General features: G+C 39.3%; 2 protein-coding genes across 5 annotated transcripts in view; one reads left to right on the top strand and one right to left on the bottom strand.

The window, feature by feature from the left end:
• Positions 1-22,485, bottom strand: part of LOC110827061 (uncharacterized) — a 283,738-nt gene that overhangs the window by 138,418 nt on the left and 122,835 nt on the right. The window lies entirely within an intron of this gene.
• The window catches only part of Sox15 (Sox box 15 transcription factor), a 164,959-nt gene that overhangs the window by 61,939 nt on the left and 80,535 nt on the right, over positions 1-22,485 (top strand). The gene's annotated exons all lie outside the window — the stretch shown is intronic.

Genomic DNA, 22,485 nt, shown 5'->3' with positions numbered 1-22,485 from the left:
TCTACCTTCATCAAAGCTTTTGACTGCGTACATACTACATTAATATTTTGCGTTAAATTTGAATAAACTCCATAAACAATCAAATAATAATATTTCGCTACAACGTCTCAGCTGGCACCTGAAATTTCAGTACTGCAAGGACAAACACAGTTAATATAATGTATAATTAAATCATTTTTAATTTTTGTACTGTTTTTCCCCCAAGAGATCAGGTTTGCAAATACTAAATAGATTGCATTTTGCATAAAACCATGCGTATTTGTCTACCAACGAAACTCCAGTAGACATTGTAAGAACTCAAGTCTCGTAGCAGCAATCAATGACACAGGAACGGAAGAAAGGGAGGACTGGAGGGTTATATATTACAGACCATTTAAAATCTCGAATTTAAAAGAACTATGTCATAGTTAATACGAATAACTGGTCACATTACAGGAACTTCTTTTGGAGCCAAACGTAATATTTATCAATGACGTTTCACCTGTATGCATTCTGCAGTATAAAATGCAAAGACATTAATGAATGATGAATAGAAAGGGCTATTGGGAGACAGTTAGCGGTCTGTTTCAAGGCACAATCCGAGCAATGGCCTCGGCGTACTTAGGGAAACTACACGAACCTCACGTTTGGCTGTTTTTCGGAAATATAAAAACAAGACCAAAGTCTCATATTTTGCACAGACAAGGTAGGGTCTTAGTTTTTAAGATGTTTAATTATTTTAAGACGGGGGGGGGGGGGGAAATAGTGGGCCTGTGTTGCCAAGTTTAGACCCAAGTATAACGGTTACAACTTCTAAAATGTTGTTACTGTCTACAAGAGAATATCAGTTGAAGATGGTCGGTGTGATGAAAACAAAATCTATGTGAAATAGTATAAATCTGTTAAGTGGATAATGAAGATGAATGGCAATTATTTCATACAAAAAGTCACAATCATCTCATAAATTATGTCACCCTCTCTGACATTCAATCCTTCGGCTGAGTAATAAATGTTACCTATTTATTTTCTTCCACGGAATCTCAAAGACACAATTCTTTACTTAACTAAAGACCTGAGCAACTTAGTGACTATCAGCTGATAAAAGAAGACCACGTGCCAAAAAATCGAATATGCCTACTTGATTACTCTTCTATAAAACAGCCCTGAAAATTACAAAGATGGCTTTCTTCTAGGTTGTGGTAATAGGTCATCAACGATGATGATCACCCTGATTATGGAGGCAGAAGAGACTACTGAGACGTTGGTAAACTTCTACCCAGACGACAGCCATCTTCGTAGTTACCACCGTGAAAACCTCAAACTCTACAATTCCGTCAAACTACATTCCTACAATGTGTGTTACTGTCAAATACTGCTGAATCCAACTAGTCATAAATTCTTCACGACACTCTCTTAAGAAGATTTCGCTATTGAAAATATGTACGTTCCATTGCATATACAAAACGAAGTAAAAGACAACGAATTTCGGCAAAACTGACTGGAGTGGACACCGAGAACGACATGCTCTGTTAAAAGTGTTTTGGATTCACGTACCGGCTGACATATTAACGCTACGTCGCTCGTTACGGTCCAACACTCAGCTTCCACACTTTTTCGATGTCTTTCTTGCAAGCTACGATGTTTCTGATAGTACACGTGCTACTGCAAGTGAGCAGCCTCTTCAAGACTCTTCCTTCCCGGAGATGACTGTCTTCTGGGTTGTAGTGCCGTCTAGTAAAAGTTGGCCGACGTTTCAGAGATGCTTACTGCCTCGACCACGAGGGCAATGGGTGATCCAGAAGACATCTATCATATTTGACGCTGTAAGAACCTGAAATATCCTCCTCCACCTTCTCGTTATTCTCCATGGTCTACTTTACCGTTTGCTTTTTATTCTACTTGTTTTACGTTTCCTTCTACTGGAATATAATTTATTGGAACAAAGAGGTTTCAGGAGGGGCTGTTCAACACATGATATTTTCTTCATTGAAATAGATTGTCGAAAAAGTAACAGAATATAATCAACAGACACATCTAACATTCATAAATTTAGAAAAGAAACTGTTGATCATGTAGACGAAATCTATAGCAAATAATGGGAAAAGATGGGATGCCCAAAACATTTAATATGTTCCATTGAAATTTTGTATAATGAGGACAGAGAACGCTGTAAAATATTCTGGAAAATAACAAACGAGTTAGAAAGGGTTTAAGCTCAACTCCCACTTTCTTTAACTTACATAGAAAATATAATCTGACAATGGAAAGCGAGAACAGTTAGCTCCTGGAATATATCTTGGGCGAGAATGAGATCTAAACATTTTATTATATGCAGATGATCAAGTAATCAACAGAGATAACGAAAATGAGCTTCAAAGATCGGTTTTTAGATTATAAGAAATATTCCATGAATATAATGAATTTAAAGATGTCGAAACAGAAAAATTGTCGTTTCTTTTGTAAAAAGACACTATAGGAACAAAAACTGTAATAGAAGAGGGAAGTTTCGTCCACTAACGTTTTATCTCATTAATGTAGATATTTCTTGAGCAGCTGAAAGCATTTAGGCTGATTTAGATTAACCTACTTTTACTTAAGGAACTCAAAATTTCATTAACGAGTATAAAATCGTATCACTTTTTCCTATAATGAGCAGTTACATTCAGTTCAAATCTTCACGCTTTCTGCAGTCTGCCAAGGAAAGTCTTCACTTCAGATTTGGGGTAAAGGCGACTGGAATTTTAAAGTGACCAATCATTTCCATCCACTACCAAGACTGATAATCCACGGAGACTTGCCACGACTTTACCACTGTAATGTCATATCCTGACTAGTCACATTGATATGTAATCGTATTATGTGTCCCTCCTCATGAAGACGACTGTCTTCTGGGATCTGCGTCGTGTAGTCTGGTAGAAATTTACCAAACTTTCAGCATGATTACTCCTTCCATTATCAGGAAGATTTCTCTGACGATGGAGGCAGTGCACTCCTCTGAAACGTCGGTCAGTTTCTGCCAGACTACAGGGCGCAACATCCCAGAAGATGGTCATCTTCCTTCTTGTCGCCATGACAACCTGAAATCGTTACCCTTGTTACATCCAACTAGTTACCTTGTTAAATGCATTATATTCTTCAGCACATTGTTCTACGTCTGACACTGTGTCCGCAAAACAGTGGCAGGCACGAGCCGCCTTAGACTTGCTTTTTGTTTTGGGAGTTATCAGCAAACGACTCACGTGGCAGCTGTAAGCAGGCGACGCAAGTCGCTACGTTGTGTGTCTTGGGTTTGAAGTAACTCTGCGATCCGTCGCGTATTCGGGTTTCCTAAACTAGGCGCGGGATTACGCTAATGCAGTCGTTATTAAAACACACATACGAAGTCTTAGACACTGTGATCATGTACTAGTAATTGGAATGTCTCTTAGCCTGACGTGTTTCTGTAGATTATACCCCACCTTCTGATTCAGAGACAGGGCCCTTTGCACATGAAAAACACAGGGTACAAAAGAGTTTCGTTACATGGGTCTATTCGTCACACCGAAACATTTTTTAAAATTTGTCGATGTTAGTCTTATGGATTGTGTGGGCTTGTAGTCAGATATCAACCTTTCATAAGAACATACTGCCTCCACCTTCAACCCTGAAAATAGAGGCAAAGTATTTTCCCAAAATGGTAATTACTTCTTCTTAGGTACTTATTGCTTAAATAATCAGTCACTTAAGTATACTGTTAGCGAGATGCCTAATAAATTAACTAATTTCGTTCCCAGTCACTTGGCCCTAAGGCTCCCGCATAAACAGCTTGAGAACCACGATTTTATTAAAGGAACACGCCACGCGAACGTACCTAAAAGCATCAGTAGCACAGAGATACTCTGAGAAGACATGAGAAGTATATGCCTTTGAACCGAACACAGAAGCAATGATAAGACTACATAAGGCCGCGGAAACAATGGACAGCAAGTGAAAAGCGTGCCTGTGCGTGTATGGACGCCATGACAGTCAGCAAGCTGCCGCCCGGCCGTGTAATTTCATGTCGGAGAAAGTGAAGGTAGGCCTGAGTTTCCTCTGGAAGACATCCACGCACGAATACTTCACCCACGTTACAAATTTCCTACAGGCTACAAAAGTAAATTATCCGAATATACTTTTAATTAGGAAGTAGAATTATGGCAATTTGGTTATGAAAGGTCAACATTGAATACCAGTATGAAGTTTCGAAGTCTTCATTTCGTTTATCTAATTCATATATACCTACAAATTTTTACACTCTATCAAATGGAAAATTAAGCCAGATGTAAACGATCTGTTTGCTGCCTTTTGGAAGGTTTGTCCCGGCAGAGAGATATATTGTGCAGTATATATATATATATATATAAAGTAAAGAAGTAAAGCTGTCCCACTATACGGCATGTAGGCGCTTGGGGGTGAGTGGTGGTATAGCTCCTACTCATTCTTGACCTCGGCACTAGATGGGGGTGAGTGGTCAGCGTCACGCCCCGGCCGGCTTTACCCCCGGGAAAGGACCCCGGTACCCAGTCTTATGATTATATATATATATATATATATATATATATATATCATGGAGAAGGTGCTCTACAACTGGCATTTCTTCTCGCAATAATAATACGTCTCTTCATATGGAATTATGTGACGAAAAAGCGCTGTGGTGAAATATAAATGTGTACTATATTCACACAAGCAACTGACGTAAGACTTGCACAATATATGCAATCCGTCTTCATTCGCATGTAAACGTTGGGGCACATTTTTCAAAGAATTGCCTAGTGGAACAGCGTATAATAAGAAATCTTCCCTCTACAGATAATGTATGGACCGAATATCAAAGCTGCCAACAACGAACGGTTCAAAAAGTAACTGTTTGGCTTCAATGAGTTCTTTGCGTCCTGTCGTACGGCACAGGTCACAGACTCGGTGCAGAAATATTCCCAGCATGAGGCAATGGTTCATCCTGATGTATTTAAATGTTAATCACTCTCGAGCTAAAACATCTAGTCGCCCATGTGGCATGGGCGGATCAGGTTTAACGAAGTAAATCTACACTAGACTTTCAACTGTCGTCTTCACTATGTGACATCACAGAATAATTACATATGACATCACTTCTTTAATTTTAAAAACGGTATTTGAGAATGGTAATTCTTTAACGTGAGCACTAACCACTCTTCCCGTTTCTATATAAGAACTGGCAAACTCATTGTTAATACAGAATAACGATTTCACTCCAGCCGTTCATACCGCCTTACAAAAATGAAATGCCTATTTTTCCACATTTGCTACATTTTTCACAGTCGATGCAATTTTAAATTGCTCTTTGGCTTAATCTAGAGTAAACTGCTACATTCTGTGATGAGAAACGATGTACTGAATTCCGCTGGGAATGGAGTGGGCTACGCTATGCTCTTTCACAAAACATGCGCCCACCCCTGCATACATTGTGTATACACAATGAGGCGCACAGCTGGAGACTACTGGGACAATGTATTTGAAATAGGAGCAGGCGGAGTGCGCATGCGCAGTAAAATCTCTCGCTCCAGCATCCCAGCGGAATTCTCGTGGCGCACGGACAGTAGACACGATTATTCACTGCTTGTTTAATGTGAATACCGAACCTATTTTAATTACAACAGTTAATTTGTTTCAATTTTTGTCCAAAATCCATAGAAATGGTGACCTATTACCAACACTTTCGAGGTCAGATGGGCCTGTTTATCTTGATGGCGATGTGCAACGGCATGCAAAGAACAGGGTACAAATTTGTTCTGTTCTTTCGTGTCTGATTACGTAACTGAACACTCGGGTGTCGTGGACCACTGTTACACTCAGACTCGCGTTGATAGTCTGTCGTTTCTGGCAGTGCCACCTCCGCGGCGATAATGTATGCACGATACATATATTTGTAGATGGGACATGACTCATACATACGGTCCTATGAATGTCAATGCATTTTCGTTGATATGTAAATGAGTTTTATTTAATATTTTAACTAAGGTTTGACCCTTTTCTGTTCTTGATAGAAACTCCGCCCGCTCTATGTTACCTACAAATTGAGTCCCATGTCGGAAATAATTTGAATTTTGAATAGTAATAATTTCCTTCCTCGAATATGTTATTTTGGTTTTTTCTTCCTTGTCGTTTTTCTTGGGCATTCAAATGTATTTCCTAGGGTAAAGTCAGAATACGGCGGCAGTTTCATTGTCTGAGGGACCAATGATTGTTTAAAACAGCATCTGAGAGCGCTGATAAAAATCACACTGCCCTCCTAACTGACTATGAATGTAAAGGAAACAAGAAAATCTTGTGATCGATCATCGCGTTTAATTAGTTGGTATTCCTTCTTCATACTAGGAAAGGCTCTGGTTCGAATCAAGGATTCGTATTTTTCCTAGTCCCTCCAGGCAGGCAAATATTTGGAAGAAGGTATTAACAGTGCATGACTATTTCCTTCCATATCCATTCCAATTCATCATTAAGAATCATCCAGTGCTATACGCCTGTATTATAGCTGCTTAAAATAATCCAGTAATAAAACGAGTTTATTGTGAAGCATACGAACTTCTACTTTCCGCAATATAATCTAAAATTAGGAAATAATGGAAACAACTTCGACTATCTGAATACCAGAGCAAATATCCGTGACGCTGGACAGCGCTAGACAGAAACGTCTCTGTGACTAATGCAGTCATAACAGTGCTTCGGTGTCTTGCCTTATTCTCTTTTGAGGAATTTGCCCGTACGTAGATCACAGCATCAAGAGATTCGGTCCATTGGAGAAGTCCTTCAAACCCAGCCCAGTGGATTGTTTTTATCACTTATCAATTTTCAATTTCACACTGAAGAAGGAAGGGAATGGCTTTTGAGAAACTTGCTTTCTTGACCGTTACTACAAAAGTTCGGGTCACGCAATTTATAAGTGGCTTACCTTACTACTTTCCTTATTTCGGACTTCATCCGTCGTTTGTCTTAAACGTTGTAAAACTCTTAGGAACTTACAAGTCTCTACGTTTCGTGAAAGGTACATTTTCCTTCGTCTTCAGGTAAAAGTAGTAGGAGAGACATCTGCTCTGTTGGATCGGTGGAGAGCTATTCCCAATCTGTTCTCAGATCGAATTATTAGGTTCTATGTGTTCTGACACCGAATTCTCATTAGAACATTGAACGTTTCTGAGCCAATTGGTCTGTCGTTAAATACTGCACAATAATAATGCAATATTAACGATATTTTATGTGCTGTTCTCTTACAAGTAGCATAGCTTTCGATTCCTGTTCGGTAGCTCCTACTTTTGTTCACAATGCTAATTGATTCTAGTGCTGGTTCTACTTCACTACTCCTTTCCCAGGTATGGCATGTTTGTTTGGCTGTCTGAAGCAGTTCAGGTCCATATTTCGTCTTTCTTCTTTCAGAGCTACATTTGATGCACTGCCATATTCATTATTTTCATTATAGAAACTATATTGCTTTTTGATTCTCACAATATGTCGTACATTAATATTTATAATTTGTTACAGTTTAGATACCTTCAGGTCTCGACGCTAACATTGCACTTCAATAACCTCCAAAACTTTCCGCTACGAGCAGTTCTTTAATTTCATAAATTAATCCTCCAACACCTAACCTAACCTCTGGTTTCTGTTTCTATCTGCGAACCTAGTTTTTCCTTTGTTTCTTGATGCCAAGTTTCTCGTCCATATCACCATGGCTACCATTTTATAATTCTTCTCCATGGTCATCCCAGTGGCCATTGCGCTTCTACTGTTGAACAACAACACACTAGTCGAAACTCATTATAATACATGAGCTGAGAAGGGAAGGCTCTAGCGAGCGAACGGGACATTACGCCATTAATCACGCGAGACGTTATGTCACGTCGACGCGCGCCTGGAACGTGCACGAAGGGGGAGGGGAGGTCTTTTAGTCAAGGAAAGTTGGATGCTCAGTTCGTGTTTTAGCTTTCTTAATTCAAAAAATATAAATAAGGTATAACACAAGGAATATACAACTTTGAATCACTGTGATAAGGCTCTCAAACCGAAACAATTTCCCACCTAAAAGACGTAACAGTTATTCATACACGATTAGATATCATGTAATTACATTCAATTGGGTCTGAAAATTGGATTTCACAAACAGAACACTGGAGGATGGCTGTCTTGTGAGCTGTCCCGCCGTGTAATCTGGTAGAACCCAGAATACAGCCATCTTCACACACTCGTTGCAATGAAAACTTCAAATCTCAACAGTAGAATTAAATTGTTATTTGCATTCGCACTGTCCGTGTTAAATGCTGATATTAGTTTCGACATCTTTCGTAACTAACACAATACTCATCTGCAACATAAAGAAAAGGAACACAAATACACAATACGAAGCGTGTAATTATAAATAGAAATGTAATCCTCTACAATTGTGAAAATTAACGATCGCGTTATGTTTGTAAGGGAAATGTTTAAGTCGTCTTTGTCCAATCACATGCTGACATTAGGCGCTACTTAGGTACATACACGTGATAGGTAACATATGCCAGTTTTACTCTTAAAACCAGAACAGTTTTTAATATAAGACGAGACGGTGAACAAGAAACGTGTAGATGAGAGGAACTTCACGATTGGGGAGGTGAGGAGGAGTTCAGACAGTCTGGAATCTCCATTTGTTTCGAATAAACGTGCTTTAATTTTTCACTATGAAGCACCGATTTAAAAATGCACAGTTCAATTTGTTACTACGTGAATATTTAAGGTTCCTTGATTGTCAGAGAATGCAAATGGGTCTGAGCGGATGAATTTTCCAGTGAGTGAAGTGGGCAGTGCGTGTCGCAATGCGATGATGTAGCCATAGTACTTCAAGCTTCTTATTTAAACGCAATCTCTCACTCTATATAGACCTATGTGCATATACAGGCACATAAACTGTATATTGCAAGCTACGTTTTTTAAGTAAACAAGGAGATAATAAAATATCAATTATGAAGCAATCCTAGAACAGAAATGAATTTCTCATTTCATGAATAAAGATTTTATTAATTATAGAATATTTGATATTCACTTTCATGAATACAAATTAAATGCTTCCTGGCTTATGTATCTGTGTATCTGTCAGTATCCTGAAGCCGAGAACGGAGATGGTTCTCGAAACGTTGGTTCTATTTCGCCTTTCAACCACCTGACACGGCCGGTAACCCTTGAAGAATTTATTATGTATAAAAATATATGTATGCACGCACGCACATACACACACATCTAACCAATATCCTCGACCGAACTTAAATGTGAATTCGACTAGGGTCAGTATTCAATCATACAAGAATTTTAAATATTTTCTTGAAATGTTCGGCACTAACACCGCATTCAGTCACTACTTCTATGGTCTGAGGTGACACTCTCATTCATTGAAGTTGGAAGTTTTCAGATGACGGAGTGTTAAATTGTGCTAGTTGTTCTTTTGAACCTTTTCCATCGTCTAGATATTATAAAATTATTAGTAATTTCCCGCCAAGAATGACAGTAGAACGTAGTAAAGGTACAGTCGTAAATGTTATCCCATACGGCCCAAAATTATTTTTAAATATAATTAGGGCGATTAACTTAATGGTTGACAATACGGGCTTGACATGGAGCAGGAACTGGGAGGTGACAAACCTATAAAAAATATTTCGTCGCAAAAACTGATGCTAAGAGACCATTTCCGAGACATTGGTGTAGATGGAACGATACTTGTGCTATCAAAGTATATAAAAGTGCGTAGGGTGTGGACTGGGTTCAACTGACTCAAAGTTGTATAGTCCAGTGGCTGGCTCTTATGAACACGATAATTAGCTTTATATTTCCCTGGGTGGGAGAATTTCCTGGCCAGCTGTGAGACTATTAGCTTCTCAAGGACTATTCTCCACGCAGTCAAAAAACAAGACACATTAAGTAAACGCCTAACGTTTCATTCATGGAACTCGAGGATGAGTGACTGGAAATTATCGGTATAAAATAATTGCCGTGACTGGTCTTCGAAGACATTGATTCAGCAGACGAGGCCAGTACGTCATACGTGTGAAAGCGGTGATTTCTGTGTGGCGCGGGTTAGGCATATAAATGTATCGGATAAAATTAGTGTTTTATCTCTCACAAAAACACTGCAAGTTTTCTCAAGTTTCATTTTCCATTCCTACCAAACGAACTTGGTCATGACATGTTTTCTCTGCAACATAACCAACATTAAGAGTCATTGTTGCCAACAGACATGGCGCATGTCTCAAACAGAAGTCAAGTGTGTGCCTTACCTACTTTTTGGTTAAAAGACTGTGAAGAACAGGTTCTTTTAACGTTTTGTAAAATTATCTTGTCACAATCTCTTTCCTTTATGTCTCGTAAAACAACACAGAACATTTAAGCTTACCGAAGCTTACGTAATAATTTTTCCTTGTATTTTATAACAATTACTTAGCACATCACTGCAAATTTATTTAAAATCTGACTTGTGTGTTAAATTATACATATTTCAGGCAATTCATATTTTATAATCTTCAATCAGAGTAAGGAATATTTCTGATGTATCCTCATTACTCTTCACATTTACTTGCACACGATTTGGAAATAAAATGTAAGAAACCAAACGAATTAAACAGGCTAGAATACTTTAAGTGAGACCGACCAGAATTTCAGATGCTGTACAAAACAACACTTAACAAACACTCATTTAATTAAAAATAGTTCAGTTCGGAAAGAAGCTTTGCTGTAAGCCCTTGAAACAGACGAAGTTTTCTCAGGTGCCTGACAAAGCGTGACGTGGTGTATCCGCTGTCTGAGAAAGCAGAGTTCAGTTTCTGTAAGGCAGAGGTGCAGAAACGCGTTCCTTCGTGGCCAAACGGTTTGGACCCGGTGACCATGAGAGAATAATAACGCATCTCAGATCTCCACCCGATGGTCCGCAGTATTATTAATGCCGAGCAGCGAAGATATTATTCAAAATTTATATTTGAAAACTTAATAACAACGAATTTCTATGTACCACTCTCTCTCTCTCTCTGTTTACTTAAAAATAAAAATCAATGTTAGAGGAGTTATTATTTATTATTATTAATATTATAATAGAATTATAACCAACAAAAGCACAATACTGAAAGGGTTATGTATGAAACGGATAAGATGAAAATTTATTAATAATCCTATATCCTGCCACACGGTTTACTGAACTATTTGTGTATATTAATATTATTATTGCCTTATTCGTGTTCTGGTTTACTTTACAAACATATGCATGCATACACACATGCATTACATATCTATATTACATAAAAATTGCATTAGCCTACTTACATACAAAATATGCACCCACACATAGGCCTATATATATATATATATATATATACACACTCCCAGCAAATTGCATAAAAATGACCAAGTCATTCTAAACTTTCTCCCTTCGAAGCATAAATTTTGATTACAATGAATAAGCTCTCTGCTCGCACATGTTATTTCCAGCATTTTCACAATATCTATAGTAGGCTGACCACCGATGGAGATCTGGAGAATCAAGTGTAATGCGACAACCTTCGCTTTTCAACAGTTTACTTGCAGACACATTTCAATACTCAGATCAGTGTGCGAAAGGAAACTCGGACCTAGATAAAATACTATGATTGCATCAAAAGACTGTAAGGTAATTGAAATTCGTTCCTCTTAGCATATGAGCACGCTCTGCCGATGGATTGCGTAATCAGGTATGTACGGATGTGACGTCACGTCGCGTTACGCCATGATCGCACTGTTGTCGGCGGGACGCAATTCTGTAGCAGCGATGTAGTCCTCTAGACCTACTTAATGCCGGGCTCCACCCAGACATAATGGAGACTGAACAGCCCCTCCTCCGTCAAGGAAGATTCCCTGATACTCGTTGACTGACGGAGGAAAAGTAAATAAATGACTGGCTAACCATATCGGCTTGAATAACTACTTAGATAATTTAATGACTTACTAATAAGTAAGTTAGGAAAGTAATTAAGTATAACCAGACAAGAAAACAAACAGCCAACCACTAATTAAGTTGATACTTAACCAGCTAATCCAGTGTGAATAGTTGTATTTCTCGCAGTTGATAGAGTGTTGTCAGAATTGAACACCCTGTTACGTCATAAAGAGCTGGAGCATGAAATAGTGGAGTAACAAATTATACGAGCCTGCGGTTTAGCCCTTCTTTGTTTGTCAAACCGTTTCTTGAAGCGTGACGATTCCTTTACTTTGGTTAGTTTCCAAACATGTCCGATGGCTGTGTTAATCGTGAGTGAATCTCCGACGCCACAATCTTATAATTGTCACATTTTGGAGACGACTGGTCGTTGATGAATGCGAGGTTAATCGAAATTACTAATTCTTCAAACCTGCAATGAAAGGTTGCCTCGTATGTGATGGGTATCAAATCAGGAAAGTATAATCAGTAGCAAAGGCTTTAAAGTAGCAGTAAATTCCTCACGACAAGAGATCAGCTGGGCGATGATCAGTCTGGTGATAGAACTGCTATCTTTAAGCTGGGGAAATTCAGGGGAAATCTACTTGCTTTGCATTCCATACGCAGCCACAATGCTCAGTAGCGAACAAGGCGGTTGGCGTTTTACGTCCCACAGAACCAACATTTAAACCAACTAACTAACCAACCAACCAGTCACAATATATCAACTTATCAGTCATTTAACCTACAAACTATGTATCCTGGTATAATGGCTGTTCAGTCGATCAAAAATACCGAAAAAAATACGCCTGATGCATAAACGTTTATGAAGTTGTATAATTTATTTAAATTCAGTTCAATTTATTTCAACGTGTTGACTGAAAGCTGCAGGAGCCAATTACAGGGTTAACACTAAATAAATACATATAATCAATCTAAATACTTTCTTGTATCGAGAAAGTGTCGTCAAAAGAGGAATTGTTTCTGCCAACACTCCAAAAATGTAATTTGTAGCAATGATGAACCTACCAGAAGGTCTACGTCCTAATGCAGTGCTCAAGCTGAAAGTAGAAAATTATCTTATTTGATATTAGGAAGACGAATACCGATGATCATGTTGATGATGATCTAGCAGTCAAGGCGTTTGCCCCTCGTTGACCCGTTCAGCGCAATGGAATTTGCTTTGATATTGCGTGATGCTACCTTGGTCTTAAGACCTGGAGGAACGAGATGGCTTGAGAGGTCTGTGTGCACAGAAGGATAATAAAATGGATGTTACATAAATATGAGGTTAGAGTCTCAACTGGATTCATCTGGCTCATAATATGATCCAGTAGCATTCTCGTAAACATGAGCCTTCGATTACCATAAAAGACAGGGGATTCGTTGGCTGCCTTAGTGTGTTGACTTCTCTTGTACATGGATTTCACAACAAAGTTGAAGAGTACAGCATAACACAGCACTGCAGACGTTCCACATCTGGAATCCCCGTCTCTTACAGCTCCTCAAATGTTTCGCGTTTGAAACGAATGCAGGTCTTGACAACGTCCTCTTAGTACGGACCGTTTTCGGCAAAGCCTTACAGAAATATTCCGTCCGACTGTCTACAGACTCAGGTTCATTTAGTAATGAGATGACCCTCGACCTACAGAGGGGTCATGTTACGGCTGTCCAATCACGTGACGTAATCAGGCACCGTGGCTAACTGACCGAGACCACACAATTGAGCCTCCCTTTCCACCCCCTTGCCGCAACATCTCTTTAAGTCACATTCATAAAAAGGATAATGAAATGTTTTGTGTCCATTTCCATCCAGTTGAAAGCAAATTATGACTTCAGAAAAGATACAGTGGAACAGTGTTCGTGTTGTTAAAACGAATGCAAGGCTTACTCGTCTCCCACGCTTTTTTTATTAATTTCTTCAATTTTCTTGGAAGGTTTGATGCTTATTATGAAACAGAAAGCGGAAAGGCGACAGAGTTAATATCATAACACTTCTTAGCGGTGCATCTCAAGGTTTTAATTATCTCGTGTTTCCACCTTGGACTGGATAAACTTCATTTTGTTTTCCCCACAAACTTGAACCTCTTGACTGTTTACTGCTTTATTTTATGCAGCTATTTCAACTATTGAAGTTTTGAAGGCTCAAGTGATGCACTGTAGGATCTTACGAAACGTCGGCGTAAAGCCACAGTGAGATGCACCAACCTACAAGCCCACCATTTACAGACCCACTGCCGTGAAATCTGAAATCTTTTATATGTCGTAAAAATTTCTAAATATTTATTTAAATCCACTTGTAACATCCCGTATCCACTAACCGAACTTATTTAATGTGGATAGTTAACTTTGCTCATAATAATTTTAAAAACTGTATTAGCTGCCCATGAGTAATTATTGGTTTCTTGTCTTTTCAGGTAAGTTCCGACTACTGGCTGTGGGAAATGGAAACTCCGGAAAATATGTAAGAAATAAGCAAGCTCTGAATGTCACAAAACTGAACACGAAAACTTTTTTGTTGCGTGACGTACCTCTTCGTTTTGGTGCCTGCCCTTTTGAGGTTTGCCGTCTTTGAAGTCTGTGGAGTACGTAATTCTAAAAGAACATCATTTAATTTATTACTCAGAAGAAACTATTCACCAAATTCAACTTGAAACCGTGGATAAATTAATTATTGCATTTCGAATTGCTTTAAATGTAACACAAATTTACTGGAACCGATTGCGACATTTTACACTAACACTAGACCTACAGCGTTTGGAAATTCAGACTGTTTTTTTTTTAGATATTCTGTGTTTCCGAAATTTAAAAGAGGTGCTCACTGCCTCATCGCCCTGTTGATGGAGGCAGCAAGTACCTCTTAAACGTACTGTTAGATTACATGGCACAACAACTCAGAAGACAGCCATGTTACTTTGTTCCTTCCTTGGATGTCAGAACTCGCTGGCTGCTGCAAGGAGACTGTTTCGCTGTTTGCAATGAGGTAATCAGCAGTTGTTATCAGCACTGCAATGCCAGCCTCCGCATCTCGTGCCAGCAATGCTGACCCAAGTCACGTGTACTCATAGTATACTCTGCGTGGGGTAGAATATTTAGAATGTCCGAGGAGCGAAACTGACGTTAACTGTGGTGAGGGCCTAATATTGCTCATATGTATCAGAGGTATATAGTCTGCACTAAATCCCGGAACTCGAAGGCTAGACCCTCTGCATAGAAAGCAAGTTCCTTGCAGTTAGATTACTTCCTCATTGCCTTAATCAACGATGTTAATTTTATCACTTGTTTTGGCGTTCATTATTTCAGAATTCTGTCCCAGAGTGGGTAAGAGTTCAGCACAAATAATGGCTGACTTTTTAATAGTTATTAAATTACTTAGTACTGTAACGGAAAAGAGCTGTCTTTCATTAGAGGTGAAAACAATTTTTAAATGTTGGGTACGTACATGGACGTAACTGTATGCCTTGCAAAATTATGCTCATGATTCGGTTAAATTTCATATCAAGCAATGTCAGTATTTTCAGGTATTTGTAAGTATTAATTTATGTCACAGAATTATACTTTTACTAAAACAAAAGCTGATGACTTCACTAGTATCATTGTATGGAATGAGGTTCTAGCATAATTAACGCAAACTTGAACCGCTGAACCTGGTTCTGTACCATTTAGCTCGATTCTTCCCAACAACTTCATAGCTTTTATTGTAGTCTACCTAATATTTTAAGACCACAACATAATATTTGCCTTTCAAGGCAGTGTCACACAAGTTTCAGAATTGACAAGACTGACATATGTATGCGTTTAAATAATAAAAAAGATGCTGCTAAGCGGACGTAAAACTTGCTGCTTCAGTTTTTGATATTATCTGCACAAATAGTTTCGTATTTAATTACAGAAGCGGCAAAATGGAATGAGAGATTAGGCCCACTTGCATTTTGAATTTCTGTTTGCAAAACTGAAATACTCAAAACCAAAAGGGCTATAATAAGCTCTTCGTATACTCGGTTTACAGTGGTCTGTGTGCGCCATTACATTACGCGTTATACTTCATCAACGCTGGATTATTTACAGGAATCTCAATCATTCTGGGCGAGTATTTGTATCCTCCACTGTTTACAGGAATCGTAATGACTATGCACAGTTCGTTCGCGCAAAGTCAGAACCCGTAGGGTTCTATCTTGAAGCAGCTTTAGCACAAAACAGGCATAAAGTACCAGTCTTTAGTCCTGCAAAGCTGAAGCAAGCCTGAACAACTTACAAAGTTGAAATTGTGGGCTTAAAGCTAGAGAATATATTTACCGATTTTCATCAAACTTGGCATTGTTATTTCGTGAGTTCAGGTAGAGATCAAAGGAGGGTCAAAACTTCGAGAAAAGAGAAGTGTTATTAGTTCCACTCCCTCAGAGATCGGCGTCGAGACCAAAGTTCTCTGTTTCGAGGAGGAGATTAAAGTACCAAAAGCCACAATACCGAAACCTGTCCAGAATTGGAGTCCTGATGACGGAGCGTTACGTAGCTACAAAACTAAGCACAAGAGAAGAATGGCTCGAGACAAAATTTGTTCGTTTCGGAGAGGAAATTACATTAACTATGGCCACACATTCGCAAACTGTCCCAGGTTCGATTCTCGGTAAATATTCTTGGGTTTATGGATAATTATTTCTACAACATTCAGCGATATGTGACACTCAGGGAGACATACGAAACCACGAAGAGAGATAAGCCCCGACAATAGGTGTTGTGACGCCGACAAAAGATATATTCTGCAAAGATGAGCCTAGAAATACCTCAAGACACGACGCTGACAAACCGATGCCCAGCGTTGTGATTCCTCTCTCGCGACGCAGGCTCAGAACAATCAAATGAAGCCAGAGGTCTTGGGAAGCGATATGGCAAACCGATAAGGAGCGTCGCGCGCCGATAGCCCCGACGTCGAAATTACACGCCATGTTTAACGCAGTCTAGCCTAAGGATGCGATCCGACATGACGCCGGAAAACCGACGGACAGCGTTGCGACGACTCAGAATTCCAAATGATGCCAAGAAAAGCCTCAGGATGTCACAAGGTACGATGCTTGCAAACCGATGCCGAGCGCCACGTCTATCGGCGCGACGTCACAAGACAATTTTTTTGAAAATGGGCAAAGGGATGCCAACGGGCAAGAAGTAGGAATTCTGATAAAGGTGTGAGGCCAGCTCAATCAAGGGCCCAATAGATACGGTTTCTGTTCTTTCCTTTCTACCTAGTACTCGAACACAGGACCCTTTCCTTGGGGTTGCAGTCTCTGTTAGTGCAATCTCAGCGTCGAAAGAATAATTTCGACCTTAGCTGTGTTCTACCGCCAGTTGTTTCCAAGGTACGCCCACAGAAATCATTTTCATAGGAACTGGAACCCAGGGCAGATTTTCTTACTATCGTGTTCGTTTCCGAACTATAGGAATCATCTTCTCTAGGACTCGAACCCATGAAATTTTCTCCGACTTTTAACGTTCCAAAAATCCGTTTCTGTTTCGAAGTAATTAGCACAGAACGTTTGGTACAAATTGTTTTTCCAATTCGCGAGCTGTAGGTGAGCATACATGCACACATACCCACAAATTTCTTTTTGTGTATGAGATAAAGTATTCAGGTCTTTGTTTCACAGTTACATAGATGAAATTCACACACTGGGCCGCGTGAGAGCCCGGTCTTGTTTGGAAAGTCACTATCGTCGCTTACTGCAGCTGAAGATTCATTTCAATAAAGAAGCCGTTATATCTTCCCTCGATATAGTGTCGCTGTGCGTGCAGATAAAGCTAAATTACAGCTTTGTCAGAGGTCATAGAATTTCATATATACATTGATGGTGAAGTATCGGACTACAGATTAAATTAAAGACTGTTCTAATTTAAAATTTATCTCACAAGCAGAAAAGTGAGAACTGTGATTTAGTTTCAAATATCATATCAGTTCTAATGAAGGATGGGAAATTACAAAGAAATATACGGAAACTAAGGAGAAGGCTCGCGCTTTCCCACTTCTGTTTACTCTGTCGGATAAAAGGAGAAAAATTTTGTAGCCCAGATAGAACCTTTGCCTCTTATTTTAAAATTCGGGTATTGTTATTTGCTTATTATGCTGTCTAGACTCGTTTTGAAGAAATACACCGTTTTCATCTTCCGAAACGTTGATAGCTACCTACTAGTCCACACGACACCATAATCCAGAAGAACAGCGTCTTATTCTTTGCATCTTAACGCATCTACAGTTAAGTACAAAGACAGTGGAACATCCGTTCTGCCCCAGGCCTGCCTGAAGTCCTCAGTCTTCGTCAAACAAACTTCCTGCATACCACAAAGGAGCCAACGTTGCTGTGATACGGTATCACATCATTAATACCATAATTTCCTCTGCTTCTCCGTACAAATTAAAGTGCACAGCAATGCTTGCATCACAACAAAGCGACCACGGCCTACTTATCCACCATTTCAGTGAAAAGGGGCGAAACAGAAGACAAGATGAAGAAGGTAGAAAGAAGAAAAAAGTCCGCAATTTTGCTTAACCCCGCGCTCTGACCCTTCATTAAGAACAAGCACAGGTAGCTGAGTTTCCCACAAGAAAAGTCGCACAGTTAATTTGCGTGTCGCCATATTGTGTTGTTGTGGTGCGCTACTCTCTGACCTCGACTCAAGATGGCGGCCTCTACATGGGGACGGTCAAAGCCCTCACAAAAGGATCTCGCAACATCATACCCAACTTCCGGCGTCTGCACCAGCTGTTAATGACGACGATATCAGTTTGTAACCTGAAAGTGGGCTGCCTAGCGGATACATTTACCCTGTTCAAGAAACCCAGCGCCATGTACGTAGGTCGCTATTCCTGTCAGCCAAATTACAATTGACGTGAAAAATCTCTGAAGGGCTAGACGTTCTTCGCTACAGTTAGTGGCTTCAATCGAAATCTTTAGCTATGATACTATTTCGGGAACCCGCAATTCTTGGTCACACGTAACAAATTTTAGATTAAAACATTTTCTTTTGTATAGGAACAGGTTAATGAGATGTGTATTAATTTCATACTAATTGGTGTCGTAATTTATTTTCGGAAGTCGTGGTTCAAATTAAATATTCATGCCAGCATAAGATCTCTTGAGTAGGGGAACTATACTATTCCACTAAACAATTCTTCTTTAAAAGAAAAAATCCTTGTATGAGATCTGAGGTTCTCGCGGCGGTGAAGATGTCGATATTGATCTTCTGGACAGTCGGTAGATGCCAACATTCTAGAAAATCACGCTGCCTGCAACTTCAGGATTGGCAGTGTCTTCCTCCACAAATCCACTTAGCGTTGCTAACCAGAAGACCAACATCGAGGAAGAAATCTTTGTTGCATTTGTCTGTAACCGGCTAGTTCTCACACTAGTAAAATCTCTCGCCCTACAAGACATATATTTGCTTTAATTAAATTAAACCATCCAGCTGCCTGCTTTCTAAACCTGACAATTAACGTTTCATCTTTTCAGCGTAGTTTTATGTCGGGCATTGTCTGATATACACTTCGTCCCGCTGTGTTCGGTTCTACCCAGCAAGGTCAAGACCTATACAAAATATTACTTAAAAGTTAGAAATTTAAACTTTAGCTTTGCATGAGATTTGTTCACAGTCTTGAGAGGCTGTGAACATATCGATTGTGGCGGTCTGGGTTGTAACGCAGGGTCACGCTGAAGACGGAAGTGGTACGTTCCATAGGGACATTGGTAACCGCGTACAAGACTACACGGCGACACAACTCAGTACAAACGATCGATATCCAACTCCGTTAACTTAACAACTTCCTCTTTTGTTCGTGGGTTTATAACGCGAAAACATACAAACTGACGTGTACCTGTTGATGTTAGGTTCTGTTGCTCTCCTACAAGGTGAAATAAGCCGAATTACAGTGACAGACGTGTCAAACTTCGTACCAACATTTCTGAGGCCATGTTCCAGTTATCTTATTACTAATTGCCATCACTGAGTTGCAATGGAACCATTTCAGAACGAGTTACAACATTGCATTTCACTGCTTTAATCTGATGGTTTCGTTTCTATGCGTGGGCCACGTTCCCATACCCACAGCATACATACAGTAAAGCCCCATTGTTCCGCGTAGGAACATCACTCCACTTCTCAGATCGTCACCTCGCCACTTCAAGATACATCTCCGTGCATCAGTGCCGTATGTCACCAGTATCCGAACTGGCACTTTTCAGTTAAAATACAACAAGCAGGTTAGCTCACGCGATTCAAAGATAGATTTATATTACTGAGATACATCGTTCGAATTTTTGGGATGCGCATCGCTGACCTGGTTGATAATTTTAGAGACTGTTTGTTCCTCTAGGCTAATACCCGTGCAGTACCTTCGAAAATACGTCTACTTTATTTCCGATTATTTTTCGTTTACAATGTGCATAACCTTTGCAGTTGATACAATGCCATTACATAACACAGCAATTAAGTACGTCGAAAAATTGGCCTATGAGTCAGAGATAAGCCTATTCACGTCCCTCCTTATTTTTCATCTTTGTCCTCACAACACTTATCATCTCATCTCTTCTCTTCTCTTCTCTTCTCTCATCACGTATCACCCTAATTTTTTTTTCTATTTTCCTCTCTTCTCCTCCTTCCATGTCATATACAATATTACTTCTCCCCTCTCTTCCCTCTCTATTTCCACTCTCTTCTCTTATTCCTTGCACTATACTTTCTTCTTTATCTCTCCACTCTTAACGTTTCCTCTCCCCTGTCTTCCTCCAAACACTTCTAATCCACTCTACTGTTTCCTCTGTCTTCCTTCCTCTCTCCTCTTATGCTCGTTTATCATCTCTATAATTCTATTCCATTCTTCCTTCACTCTTGTCTGTTTCGTATTCAGGGGATCCAGGTTTTATTCTTCTTCCGGCGATGGGCTCTCCTGACATTTAAAATCATTCTACTCTGTCCCTTCACTCAAATTATAGGACTACAGGTCAAAATAGGCCAGATCGCTTTTTTCATATTTTCTCCAAGTAATCACTCACAATAACACTACCGTTTGCCGCTGTGGAACGAATTGAGTTAAAAGGCCGTCGTTAAATAAACGAAGATCCTACAAGTAACTTCTTCGAAGATGGCCTATGAGAAATTTTGGTACTGGGAAGATATATCGTATATGTGACGCGCATTTTATCCGTCACTGGTGATGCAAAGTTCTTACCAAATTGGTTCAATCGTCGTTGGAATCGTTGTGAAAGCAATTGCACATCGCAATAAAAGTGATGTATCACCTCCTTCATCAACTTGTCGGAAGACGAGTGTTGGCACTCTATACATGTCTAGCTATTCTGGTCTCGGCCGATGACAAAATCAACCTGCAATAACGCGTGTGGAAGATAATCACGGAATTCTTGCCAGACCTTTTATGGAAGGAAGAATATACTGGACAGATTTACAACAAACTTGTTTCTGTTGGTGAAAATAATTTAAACTGATACAAACTGTTAAATAATATTAGATATTTGAGTTAGCTCCCTGTGCAGCTGAAGCCCTAATATTCCTGTGGGACTATAAACCAGCACAGACTACAGAATGGTACTTGGTTAATCCAGTAAACTGAGGATTCGGAGTTAGACAACTTTTTACAACAAAGCAGGTGAAGTCGGCTGTCTTCTGGGTTGTAGCGACGTGTAGTCTGGTAAAAGATTGCCAGGGTTTCAGAGGTCCTTGTCACTCATCACCCTATTGATGAGAGCATCAAGTACCTCTGAAACGTTCGTAAATTTCTACCAGAATACACGGCGCTACAACGCAGAAGACAGCCAGCTATCTTTGGCGCCAAAACTCTTTACATATATTTTTATGATACAAATGAGCCTATTTGTTGTATGTTTCATGCCATTACAACTTAAAAAAATTGTATTCGTATTAAGTAGACTGAAACCATTTGTGACATCACATGGTTAACTTACGACAGCAATTTCAAATGTAATACTGACTACGAAAATAACGTCAAAATAACAAGCAAAATACGACTGACAGTAACAACAAAATTCCGTCCAGTATCTTGAAAATCCAGCGTATTTCATCCTTTGAACTGATTATGAATTTTTATCCGTCTACTGATACTAATAATATTAGACCTTTTGCTATTAATTGATAAAACTCATCGACTAATCAGTTAACAAACGAACTTTAATCATCGATTATTTTGACCCTTCTAATATCCTGCTAAAAAAACTATACCTAATGCCATTAAATTATGGTTTTAGTAAGCTACAATACGGATAGAAATTAGATATTTTGGACCGAAACTGAATTCAAAACAAGTTTATTACAGGTGAAATTTGCAATTAATAATCAGCACTGCGTTGATTCTCACTTTAAGAATCAAATCATGTAATAGTTTTACATAGATTAACAGATGCGTTTAATTCCTTCCATTTTGATTTTGCGCACTTCTGCTTTAGGTCACTTATACATTAATGGTTTCACCGTAGTTTTCCAGTTTCGAGAGGCAAGATACAATATGGTTTCTAACGTGGGAGCAATTTTGC

The sequence above is a fragment of the Zootermopsis nevadensis genome, unplaced genomic scaffold (genome assembly GCF_977971745.1).
Source record: "Zootermopsis nevadensis isolate Lab colony 2312 unplaced genomic scaffold, Znev_1.0 Znev_ptg000004l, whole genome shotgun sequence".
NCBI lineage: Eukaryota > Metazoa > Arthropoda > Insecta > Blattodea > Termopsidae > Zootermopsis > Zootermopsis nevadensis.
This window is presented reverse-complemented; position numbering and strand designations above follow the sequence as displayed.